The sequence below is a fragment of the Palaemon carinicauda genome, chromosome 3 (assembly GCF_036898095.1).
Source record: "Palaemon carinicauda isolate YSFRI2023 chromosome 3, ASM3689809v2, whole genome shotgun sequence".
NCBI lineage: Eukaryota > Metazoa > Arthropoda > Malacostraca > Decapoda > Palaemonidae > Palaemon > Palaemon carinicauda.
This window is the reverse complement of record NC_090727.1, coordinates 130,127,933-130,137,714: the sequence shown is the minus strand read 5'-3', so window position 1 is coordinate 130,137,714 and position 9,782 is coordinate 130,127,933. Positions and strand designations below refer to the sequence as shown.

Sequence of the window (9,782 nt, the reverse complement as noted above, 5' to 3'; positions counted from 1 at the left end):
AAATTAAAATGGTTTCTTTCTTTTAAAACACTTAGTTGAATTTAGTATAATAAATAAAAAATTAAAATGGTTCCTTTCTTTTAAAACACTTAGTTGAATTTAGTATAACAATCAAAAATTTTCATGACAGACATATGGTAAAACTGACAATGGTAAAACTGACAAGGTAGATAAAACTTTTTAAATTTGACAGACTATCTGATTAATTGAATTTTAGTAATCTGCATTAAACCTGTTTTTATAATAGAATAACTGAACTTGCAGAATAGTTCATTAGTATCCTTTCTAAATTAATTAAACATCTCAAAATCTACATTGTCTCATCTTTATTTAAGGTTCTCTGAAATACCAACTTTTGCTTTCACTTAAAAAATTATATAAACTAGATTTAATAATTTAATGTTTCTTTCATAGCAATAGAAACTTCAGCATAACTGTATCAGGTCAATTCATAGAAGCCTCTGCAACCACTTATTTTGGACCTAAGTTCTGCAGCAAGTGCAAAACATTAGATTCCTAACCATTAAAGGTAGGGGTTGCACTGGATCACTACCCTGGTAGAGACATAAAGGAGAAACCTGTATTGATGTCAAGTTGTTATACACTGTCAAAAATATGTGGTACCTAAGTTCTCATTAGTCTCATTCCCCCTCTTCTTGGATGATGGGAAGAAATTTTTCCTTAAACTTGAAAGAAAATTTGCTCGAGCACATAACTCTCCTACATTTATCATCTATATGGTCCAACAAATAGAAGAGTGGGTTTTGTACCCCAGGGGAATGGTAAAAAATACTCTGTCAACAGCCAGTAGGCTTTCCCTGCTATTCTAGGCTCCCGTCATGAGCATAAGCTTGATGCTTCTTATCCCATAAGGAAGCCAGCTTTGTGATGATCTATTGAAGCCCTACCACTATCTCTAGGATAAAAAAGTTGCTCATGAATACCAGTAAAGAAACTTGAAACCTTGAATCTAAGAGCCAACTTGAGTATAATGATTCTGCCAGTTAAGTTGCACTAATCATTCAGATAAGAAAACTGTCAGCTGCACTCTACCTGTGATCAAATAGCAGCAACTAGTTAAACAAAATTGAAAAATAGTCATCTTTTAAACAAGACAAGGCTCTCTAAATATATTTCACACATGGCAAGAGTCATTAGGAGTGTTGAATAGATTGCCAACTAGTTACCAATAGAGATAACAAAAACTAGTGAACTAACAGTGAAGTTGGATAAATAATTCTTCCTAATGTCAAAAAAAATAAAGGAATTTTGACGAAGGAAAAATCTACTTCTGGGCGAGAGATCTGTGCGCGCAATAAAATGCTCCTTTGGCATCATTTATAAGGTATATACAGTAACCGATTACCAGAGAAAAAAAAAAAGTTGCATAGGAGTGCCAGGGATGAACCCAGCTCACTCACCTAAATAGTTGTCGGTATAAAGTAATTGAGACGTGAAAACCACAACCAGAGGTCTCGTGCCATTCAGATATCTCCTCTTCAAATATCCCAGTCACTACGAGGTACCGTTCTACATCCACTATTGATTGCTACTACCACCATCTCCACCCACGCCAACTACGTCACTCCTTTCAAAGCATCTTCGGTGTTTACCCGTGCGTTCCCTTGCTTGTGATCTTTGATCGTCTTGGTGCTTTTTTGGTACAAGATGTCGGAAGTTTAAGCTTCCTTATCCAAGTTAAGTACTAGAACTATGGATTTGACTTTTTGGAGGTAGTGATGCCCTTAACTGCGCTGTTAACAATGTAGGATTTTCTTTATTTGCAGGATTATCTTCTAGTGGTGGGTTACAGTAGCCATTTATCATACACCCCTTATTACAGTTGCTGTTGAAAATCTGTAAAATGAATAAAAAAATAAAATGACTAATTATTTCTTTCTTTTAAAACACTTACTTGAATTCTAGTATAACATTCAAAAATGTTCATGAAAGACATTATATAGTATAACTGACAAGGTAAATAAAACTTTTTAAATTTGACAGAATATGATTGATTAAATCTTAGTAAATTGTGATAAATTAATTTAATTTAATCTGCATTTCACCAGTTTTTATAATAGATTAACTGAACTTGCGGAATTAATCATTTGCATCCCTTCTAAATTACTTAAACATCACAAAATCTACATTATTCCATCGTTGTTTGAGGTTCTCTGAAATACCAACTTTTGCTTTCACTTAATTTAATTATTAATATATATCTTTCATAGCAATAGAAACTTCAGCATAACTATCAGGTCAATTCATAGAAGCCTCTGCAACCACTATTATCTTTGACCTAAGATCTGCAGCAAGTGCAAAAAAGAACAGATTCCTAGCCATTAAAGAAGGTAGGGGTTGCACTGGATCATTACCCTGGTAGAGACATAAAGGAGAAACCTGTATGGTGTCAAGTTGTTATACGCTGTCTAAAAATATGTGGTATCTAGGTTCTCATTTGTCTCATCCCCCTCTTCTTGGATGATAGGAAGAAATTTTTCCTCAAACTTGAAAGAAAAGTTGCTCGAGCATATAACACTCCTAAATTTATCATCTATATGGTCCAACAAATAGAAGAGCGGGTTTTGTACCCCAGGGGAATGGTAAAAAATACTCTGTCAACAGCCAGTAGAATTTCCCTCCTATTCTAGGCTCGCGTCATGAGCATAAGCTTGATGCTTCTTATCCCATAAGGGAGCCAGCTTTGTGACGATCTAGTGAGGCCCTACCACTATCTCAAGGATAAAAGTTGCTCATGAATAGCAGAGGCAATGGATGATACAATTCCCTAAAGACAGGACAGTTCTAAATAGTAACCATATATACAATTACTGTTATGTCTCCTCTGACAGGTTCTTCCCAAGAGCTGGGGTAGATATTCCAGCCTTATGTGACCCAATAACCACCTCATAACTTGTTCCACAGAAAAAAAAAAAAAAAAAAAAGTTTTTGGACCTTTCCTTATTGAAGGAAGAGCCTTAGTGATCCTTCCTCTCCCCAGCTCCCAGAATAATGAGGCTTGTGCTGGAGCTAGCTTTGTTACATGATCTATTGAATCACTATCACTGGCTCAAGGATAAAGATTGCTCATGAAATTCAGAGGCAATGGATGATACAATTCCCTGGAGACAGGACAAAGCTCTAAATACTAACCATGTATAAAGTTACTGTCTTAGCATAAATCACCTAATCTCTGACACGTTCTTCCCAAGACCCGAGATAGATTAGATATTTCAGCCTTGTGTGACCTAATAACCACATTCCTTGTTCGAGAGAGAGAGAGAGAGAGAGAGAGAGAGCGAGAGAGAGAGAGAGAGAGAGAGAGAGAGAGAGAGAGAGAGAGAGAGAAATTATTTCTTAGGTTTCCAAACTGAAAGAAGAGCCATAGTGGTCCCCCTCTCCCAGAAAAGAGCAGCAAGTCATTTTTGTGCTACAAGTATCCTATGTGAGGATGAGAAAGAAGGATTAAGTTGTGGACAATTGGATTCCAGTTCCCTGACCACAAACTCCTGAACCAAAGGTGATGGAGATTCTCTATCCTTCAGAATGGCTCGTGGCAGGAAAAAATATGCAGTTTTCTTCATATTCACTTGGCAGAGATTACCACAGGCTCAAGCAAATCCATTTAAAACACCATGTAGGAATGAGCTCTAGTAGGGCAAGGTTGCCTCTATCCCCTTTGTAAGTCCAGTCAATTCTTGTGCAACATCCTTGCCTGAAGTTTAAACTAGGATTGGAGACAGAGTGGTCCCTGCCCTATCTTTACAGAGGATCTTCAGCAAAGGAGGAAGACATACCAACGGCTAAGCTGGGTACTATTCGGTGTGAGCTGTTTTGGAGCAATCAGGGTCCCTCATTCTGTTTTCAACAGACTTGTCAAAAAATCAGCAAAATGGGGAGAAGAGGGGTGGAAATGATTTAAGCATTTACATTGTTGGAAGGTGCTCTGGAAATTTATCAACAGTCCGGGAAAAAGCCCGGAAGTTTTCCATTATGGCAGGTCGAGTGATTATTATTATTATTAATTGCCAAGCTACAACCCTAGTTGGAAAAGCAGAATGGTGAGAACAAAAGCATTCCTGCCATGAAATGAGTTTGGGATAACCTTATACCAGGACAATAAATATTGTTTTGCTTGAACAGTGACTCTTGCCTTAAAGAACCTTAAGTCTTGTCTTTTACTCCCAAGATCACATCTGCTTGAGAGGGGTTTGATCACGAACTGTTGTCAAGCATAGGTAGAAGCGCTACGCTCCAAGCATTCCCGGTGGTTGAAATGTGGGTATGTATTTTTTGTAGATTACACCCCCTAACTTTATGGCCAGTAGATTCTCGAAGGAGAGTAGTACAATGAAGTTCATCATGCAGCTAACGAGATAGATTGCCACATAATCAAAAGGTAGGGGAGACTGTGGTTGTTAAACTATAAGATTTACAAACTAAAGAGGAGATCACAGGGGCGGTGGCAGTGCAGATCTAACTTTATCAATGAAGGCAGTCTCAAAGCACTTTCCTTGTTGATCCAGAAACAAAATTGTTTATTAGGGGGATTCTGTAGCTGCTATGCTATTATTCCCAAGTATTACAGCTTCTTTCAGAGTCCTAAAGTATCTTTCTTCAATATATCCCAATCTGAAGATCATAACAAGAGGAAGGAAATGGAAATCTGTCTCTATGCTTAAGGGATTCCCTTATAGGAGGGTAAGAAGTACACCTATTATATAGGAGGGTAAGAAGTACACCTATTATAAGTGCTCAAAAGAGACTAGCATGAAAACCCAAGGAGTGTTAGCCAGTTAGATACACAAGGTTTTGAAATGACTTTTCCTTAACACAGGAAAGAATGGGTTCAAGGGTCCATGTCCTTTAGGTGTACTGGGACAAATCAGTTTCCCCCTCATGGTGGACTGTAAACTGCTAGCACCAGTCATGAATGGAATTTGGGTAACTAAGCAAGGGGGAAACCAAGGACAGGTACCCATTTCCAATTTGACTATTTCATTCGTAAAAGAAGACTGTGTCTTCCTAAACCTCAGAAGACCTTGCATCACCTCCACTCCCACTAGCAGGGGTTAGTTCTGGTAGATCACAGGCAATGTCAGTAAGCAGGTCTAGAATAATATTGGTGTGTAGCTCAACATCTTGACTAGCATATCCTGCTCCTAGGAGCTGCAGGAAGCACTTAATTCTGAAATCCTTTCAGCCTTATCTTCCTCAATCCCTCTACCTGGATTTAATGGAGATCTTGGATAGTTATTGTACAAGGAGCTGTACCCATGGTGGAAACTGATCGATGGGAAGGGTCCCTACACACTCTTGACTGCTTTCTGACAGGTAACTATTCTCCCTTGATTGCATTTCAAATGGCTCATGGTGCAGTTGAACAATGAGTTGAGAAGGATTTTTTCTTGGAATTTGACTGGATCTCAAGTCAGTGTACCTCATCATCCTTCAAATCAACAAGTATTGGGTCATAGTGCTGCACGTAGCTCAGATTGTCCAGCAATCTAACCACAACGTAGCTTCCATGATAGCACTCAAGATGTCTATGAGACCTGTTTTACCGGTGGAGAGAGCAATCAGAGCATTCAAGAGGTTAAACAGCTCTTTTAGATCACACACTAATATCAAATTATTGTTTTTTAGTCTTTGGTAGTGACAGCCTCCGTACCATGGTCTTCCCCTACTTAAAGTTGAGTTCTCTTGCTTGAATGTACTCAGGCACACTATTCTCTTACCTTATTTCCTTCCCTAACTGACTTTTTCCATTGGAACCCTTGAACTTGTAGCAGCCTGCTTCTCCAACTAGGGCTGTAGCTTGGCTAGAAATAAATGATGTGAAGATGAAAAACGAAGGTAAGATCATGAGGAACCCTCATAGCCCCTAGTGATGATGACAATAATAGGTTTTCTTTCACTGGTAGACTTTGCTGGAATGAAGCAGATGCTAGAATTTCTCTCACACGCAAGTCACCGAAGAACTTGTGTGTTCGTTTGCGTAAACGTGAACCTTGCATCGACATTGTTTCTCAAAGAAAGAAACATTTACGACAAGCAACCTTTTACCTCTCTTACAAGGCCAGAATATACAGTACTAGAGTTATCCTTCAAAGTAGATAATTTTAGATAAGGGTAATGTTCGTCCCTCCAATGCATGCACACCCTTTAGTGGAAATTATCTTTATAAGGCCCAGCATCTAATGTCACTAGGGGGTCACGTAAGAGGTCACCAAACTTAACGTTCTAAATACAGACCATTGACAGTATCACTATGACCAGTCAGCATGGACTGGGAAACTAGAACGTTTTGCTCACTGCTTATTAGATGTATGCTCCCTTTTGCTCTTGCTGCTGGGAGGTCATCTATCTACAAGACTTTAATTCTCTGCTTATGGAATGATCTTAGCATGGTTATTTAACACCTATGCATAAGTGTGGAGAGGTCAACTGAGAACACAAAGATGTCTTCCCCCAGGAAGTAGTAGTAGCACTAGCTACTTGTTCGCATACATACGGCTATCAAATGAACAAATATGAGGGGACGCAACTGTAGGACAGGACTCAAGTACCGGGAAAACTTGTGGGAATGCAAACTTGTAAGGGTATACTTCAGAAAGAGCACTCTAGGGCATGCAGGAACAGAGGGCTCACCCCTGTAGGAGCAGGATGAGCGAGCTCTCTCCATGTGCGTGTGCAAAGGAGAAGAGCTCCTGTAAGAATGTATTAACAGGAGAGAACTCTAGGGTGCTCGCACATTGGAATGTGTGCATAGGTAGTACTGTCTCTCCCATAGGGAGAGAAACAGTACAAGTGATACAAATGCAGCTGAAATTTAATGATCTTTGGATTTTGCAGTCCAAAATGGTAGGAGCACTTCCATAACCATTGGCAGTATGCGACAAAACAAAGAACACTTGGGATGTCCTCTGCATTGTCTGGTCATCTGCTCGGACAGCACAGTAAATCATGTATATGCAATTCCCATAGATTGGGCTTCTTTGTCCAACCAGCAGTGTGTGAAATGAAGTAGGAGAAGGAACAGAATTTCTTGGAAACTTGTTCGCCTTCTAGTGAGCCATCTACACCATACCTATCTAAAGCATTCCAAGAAAAGAGATACTAGGAACATTATGAAAAGACAGATTTACCTGGGTATTCAGTTCTATAGTGCAACTGAGGAGAAAACCTGCTATTGCACAAAGGAGTAAAATTTAAATAGGTTAGACAGCAAGATGGAAGAAAGGAATCATGAACAATAAGGGTCAAAGAGATGCAGCAAATACAATTTAGTACTGCCTGCATAGCTTCGCAGGAACTGGAATAGTGGTGCACTGTAGGCACTATCCACCTCCTACAAGATCGTGTACTTATGCTCAAATGGGACTAACGTAAAAGTCTTATAAATTTCCAAATACTGTATGGTCCACCATATTGGACATTAAACAAATCCATTAAGCTTACTTAAAAATTTTGAAACTTGCTTGATTAGAACATGACCTAAAATTGGTTGAAAACCATAGTCATAACTAGTGTTCTTACCAGTAGCTAACTCCTGGACAGGATATAAGTAAAATCTACACAAGTTATAATTAAGTGCCTGCTTAGGAGACAATTCTCACAAATTGCTACCGTGAAAATCATTATCCTTTTAAAAATATCACAAAGTTACAGCAATATAAATTTTCAACAGTAAATATTGTAGATAAACATTTAAAGCTACCAGATGATAATTTAAATGTAAAATTGACAAATTATTTAGATTACAATGAAAAATTAAACAGACAGTGCAGATTGTTGTCATGGATTAATACAGCCTACTTAATTCAAAATTAGAATGGGAAATCCACCTTCAAGGAGTTCACCCCTACATGCTGTAGTTAAATTCAGATTTATTTGTCTATTATGCAAAAATTACTCCCTCTGACACCTATGTGCTATTGTACTGCATTTCTTAATTCACTTTGAATCCTTCGCTTTGCTGTTTTGCCTCTTCGCTACATTCTATCAAATTTACCCACTAAATTATTCTTGACAGCCCACTTGTGATCTAGAAATTTGCCTTTGCACCAGCTAAACTAGGCAGTACAGAACTGATTTTTTATATTAAAATTCTGCAAGCATAGAAAAATTTTAATTAAACCTTACAGGATTTATAACACCCTCTCCTCTTTAGAAACATACCTGGTACCTTAAAGGTGGTTTTGCATCACTTGGGTTTATTCCTTTTATAAAACCTGTATCACTTCCTCCACAGCATTTTTTGGGAGGATCTGCCGGTTTTCATGAAATCTCCTGTAATAAGGAATAAAGTTATTACAATGGTAAAGCTATTTTATGTTTAACATAATTGGATTAGAAATTTGCATGGAGTACTTTGCTACAAGATCTACTAATAGATAACACTAAGTAAAATGGGTTCAACATATTGCATGTGAACACTTTAAAAAGTAAATATTACTTCCAAGCTCTCTAAGGAATGCAGTACAGAACCACAGTCAAACGCATCATGATGCATTGATAATGACAACTGCCTGTGACCAGTGTAAATCATTGAGCACCAGGTTAGATATTGTAGCGCCTTGCAATAATGGCTGTCCGATATTACAGATTATCAGTTACTCTGATTTGGTTTATCATATATATTATCAAGAGGTTCTAAAGTACCAAAAATGTTTTAAATGGCTCCCACCTGTTTAAAAATACTCCAGGCTAGACACAGCATACAAAGCCATGGATAAATCCATTTTCAATCGCAACATTTTAATTTGTCAGCTGACCACAATTTTTAGGAAAGATTGCATCATAAAAAATTATTTTGTCTAGTTAATTGTGCTTTAATAAATAAAAGGAATGCTTTTGTTTTCAATACCAGGTGTTACTGGTTCTTTTCTTTAAATTTGGTTGTAATCAGTTGATCTTTAGCTGCCTCTCGAAAATATGCACATACGAATTACAGAGTATGATTTGTATAATTTCTAAATTTATTCAAAACATCATAATGAGTAGGCCTACTACATCAGCACCAATCATTTACAAGCTATCACAACTTTCATACAGTTCATTTATGCCTATTATGAATCACTTGGACATATGCATTTATCTTTAACAGGAGGATTTTTGTTGCCTTAAAAAGTCTCATTTAATTACTACACAAAAATTAATTTATACTTAATCTAAATAGGTTTGATAGTAAGCTGGGCTTAAAACACTACATTTATGCACTGAAAGAATAATGCAGTTTTATATGTTAAACTAGTTTTATTTAATTATTGTTGTACTTTCCTATTATCAATTTGAGGTTAATTTAAAAACAGTAATTACTGATTGATTTTATCTTTGTTTTTATTGTCAGCTGACCTCAAGGTGACTAGGCTAAGAATATGCTAACATATAATCAACAGAATTTTGCTGATAATTTCCCCGACTCATACAGTATTATATGCCAATTCCCTACTAAGTTTCCAGTTATGACTTGTGTTCTTTGACAATTTTTTAATAAAGTGATGTACATTATTCGTTGATTTCTAATTCTAGTTTTCACGTTCTGACATGCACATCTTGACATTAAACTGTATTTGGCAATTTGTAAACTATATTTCCCACTTTGGCTGATGTTTTTCAGAAATTTTTAATACTGTACAGTATTAATGGCCAATTTCTAATTCAAAATTTCTGGTTTTGACTTTACCTTTTTAACATAAAGGGCAATTTCTAACATTTAAATTTCTCATCTTGATTCACATTGGTTGGCATCGTACACAATCCCACTCACGACCGTGTTG

At 37.2% G+C, this 9,782-nt stretch overlaps 1 long non-coding RNA gene across 2 annotated transcripts in view; it reads right to left on the bottom strand.

Moving 5' to 3' along the window:
• Positions 1–1,257: 1,257 nt before the first annotated feature.
• LOC137638518 (uncharacterized) overlaps positions 1,258–9,782 on the bottom strand; it is a 73,620-nt gene continuing 65,095 nt past the window's right edge. Inside the window, exons 10-11 of one of the 2 annotated variants that reach the window (XR_011044150.1) lie at positions 8,182–8,292; positions 1,258–1,857 (exon numbers count right to left, since the gene is read on the bottom strand). This is a non-coding gene — a long non-coding RNA (uncharacterized lncRNA). The remainder of the gene's footprint in view (positions 1,858–8,181; positions 8,293–9,782) is intronic. The other variant, XR_011044151.1, reaches the window with a different exon arrangement.